This window comes from Mastomys coucha, unplaced genomic scaffold (genome assembly GCF_008632895.1).
Source record: "Mastomys coucha isolate ucsf_1 unplaced genomic scaffold, UCSF_Mcou_1 pScaffold8, whole genome shotgun sequence".
Taxonomy (NCBI): domain Eukaryota; kingdom Metazoa; phylum Chordata; class Mammalia; order Rodentia; family Muridae; genus Mastomys; species Mastomys coucha.
The window spans coordinates 79,560,576-79,563,765 of NW_022196914.1; the positions used below are offsets into that span (position 1 = coordinate 79,560,576).

The window sequence follows — 3,190 nt, forward strand, 5'->3', positions numbered from 1 at the left end:
AGACTTTAAATAGTCAAATATGTGTAATAAATGTGTAAGAAAAATCAAAACTACCAAAAATTGTTGACTGCAAAACAGGTTTACTGGTTGGTTGGATGGTTGTTCCTTTGTTCTTTTGGTTTGAAGAGAAACTCTAGGAAATACAGTTCTGCAAGCAAGCCTAGTACCTTTGATCATTAGATGGATATAAACCATGCACAAGGAGCCAAGATTGAAACTGAGTATTGATGAAGAGTAAGTAAGACCTGCCCCTCTGTCAGCAGAAGTAGGAAACAGGCCCACCTGTCTGCAGAAAGTGCTAGACTCCACCAGGTTTGGAGAGACTGATGCTAGCATTTCAGGTCAAAAGTTGTTTACTGGCTAGCAAATCCTAGCCTAGGGCTCTGTGCAGGCTCTGTTCTCTTCTTTTTCCTGTTTCCTAAGAGGGGTCAGGTGAGGGAGCACCGATGTGCCTGAGGTTTTCTTTTTCCCTTATTTCTATGTTTACAGTAGATGCTTTCTTATTTTTAAAATCTACTCACATTTGCAATTCTAAAGCAAAAAATTAATTTGATCCAACTAAAACTTTTATAAATCTAAAATAATTCCATGACTCAGGTCATCCAGATGCCACATATAAGATATAAGTCCTTCCCTTAATAACTCTGTTTACTTAACATGAGGTCAGGGATTCTGAGATCATTTTAAATTACACACCTTCATTCTACATGAGGAATTTACATTGAAGTTTGATATTTTGTAAAAGATGCTGAAAAAAAATCATAAAAAGGTAGTTTTTAAATGATAGGACATATTTTAATAAAACAACTGCAGTAATGAGGTGTCATGGATATTTAAGGCATATATATATAAGGATATGGATACATTTAAAACACCGATATGTGTGTGTGTATGTGTGTGTGTGTGTGTGTTGTATCAATTGTACATGTATATGAATTGGCTGACAAAGCATATCAGATTTATAAAGTCAGTCAATTCTATACAAGAAGCTCATCCATTCTTTTTTTTTCTCTGTTCTCCCTAGAGATACAGTATAGCTGAAGGAAGTCAGGCAGTTCAGGACTAATTCATAATTCCAACTAGAAAGATGATGTCTAAATGATTCTGATTTGGGTGTAGTTTAAAGTGAAGTATCTCTTAGTGTAGTCCTGATAAGTTCTGGGATGGATTAAAGCATGGTGCACTAGAATCTATCGTAAGTGGGCAGTCACTCTAACAGGTGAATGATGTGAGCAGCAGACCTGAGTCAGGATATACTCAGCTCTGCCTGTCGAATCCCTCTTCAACCCGACACGTTTAAGAATGGGGAAAACAGTGGCTAATCCTAAATACTATATTAATAAAACACTGAGACAGTACCTACTTCTCTATGCATTTTGTGGAGAAGAAAAGTGTCTATCACAGTTACTGATTTGGTTAACACATACACCACCACTACCACCATCACCACCATCACCATCACCACCATCACCACCAACAAAAACAACTTTCTGGACTAGAAAGATTGCTCAGTTTCTGATTCTCTATCATGTAAAGCCAGGGAAATATGGTGGCCAGATTGTAACTACAGCATATCAGAGGCCAAAACAGGAGATCCATTGGACAGTCTAGTGTGAACTATTTGAGTCAGGGAACCCAGAGGTCAAGTGAGAGATCCTGTCTCCATAAATAACATAGAGATGGGATCAAGAAAAACATCTGAAATCAATCTCTAGCCTCCAGATGCACTCGCATACTCATATGCACGTGTGCACCCACACATATGGACAGCACATGCATGCACACACACATATGCAAGCATGCACAAATACAAAAGCACATTTTCTACATCAAAACATAGCTCACAAAGTTAATGTTTTCCATCACCTTAAGAAACTTACAGGAAGGGGGCTGAAGACATGGCCCAGTGGTTAAGAGCACTAACTGCTCTTCCAGAGGTCCTGAGTTCACTTCCCAGCAACCACATGATAGCTCACAACCATCTGTAATGGGATCCGATGCCCTCTACTGGTGTGTCTGAAGACAGCTACAATGTACTCATATAAAGGAAATAAATAAATAAATCTTTAAAAAAAAAACCTCATGAGACCAATTTCAACTTGTTTTTTTCTTTTCATTTCATAGTCATACTTCCTTAAGAATTAGAATTAATTTCAGTGTCCAGGTCACTAAGAAAACTGATAAAACACTTCACCACAATGACAGTATCCCCAGCTAAAATATCCACCACACTTCTTAAAGAAAGTTCTTTGTAAAAAGAATAAACTTATAAAAGATTGAGAAGCCCTCAGAAGCAGTCTTGGTTTGGAGAATTACTTTTTTTTTTTTATGAAGGACATGGAGGAAATTACAATCAGTCAAAGGAAGAAGTACAACTTCTTCAACTTCTTCATGGGAAGTACTTTATGGGAAAAAGGACAACTCTATTACCAGAGAACAATAGTTAAACAGCCATGAGATGCAGTTCATCCAGCGAATCTTCTGAAATGTCAGGGGTTGGCTAATTGTGCAACTCTAATGGGAGTGGAAGCAGGGGGCACCACTTTGAAAACCTGTTAGATGTTCTTCATTAAACTCCAATAGCCTCTGCTTCTGGACAACCTTAGCTGGGAATCTAATGGGAGCAGACGGCTGCTGGGTAAGAGAGAGACCCTTTACTTTCTAGAGTGGTCACTAGTAAGTTGCTCATCCCCCAGTGGATGACCCCACACTCACATCCTTATATAGCAGCAAAAATTGGACTCAGTGTGTTAATCCAAAAAAAAAAAAAAACTGGCACTGGACAAAGACAGACACCTTATTGGTGACAGTCTTCTTGTATCAGTCAGAGGCAAAACAAATGGCAGTCCTTTAGTCATCCTAGCTTGATGCCTGGCTTGGTGGCCAAAGCTGATTTATACCTGGGCCACATAAAAATCAAATCTAGGCAGCACTGAAGGGAGGAGGAAGATGGATGGGACCTGAATCTTGCCATGCCACAGGGTGCAGGCAGGAAAAGACAACCACGGACGTGCCTTCTACCACACTGCACTAGCGGTGGCCCATAGCAGACACACAGAGCCCCGCTTAGCCCTACAGCAGACAGAGATCAGCAGACCCCCATTCCCCTCTTAGACCTGCCCTTCAGCTCATGGTGCAGGCAGGCCATAGACACCTGTTTGCCGGAGAATGTCACTCAGGGGCCTGCCTG

The 3,190-nt window shown here is 40.3% G+C and overlaps 1 non-coding gene across 1 annotated transcript; it reads left to right on the forward strand.

The window, feature by feature from the left end:
* The first annotated feature begins 2,770 nt into the window (after positions 1-2,770).
* On the forward strand, positions 2,771-2,913 carry LOC116083998. Its single transcript, XR_004115978.1, has one exon. It is a non-coding gene; the product is annotated as a small nucleolar RNA SNORA48 (small nucleolar RNA).
* The last annotated feature ends 277 nt before the right edge of the window (positions 2,914-3,190 follow it).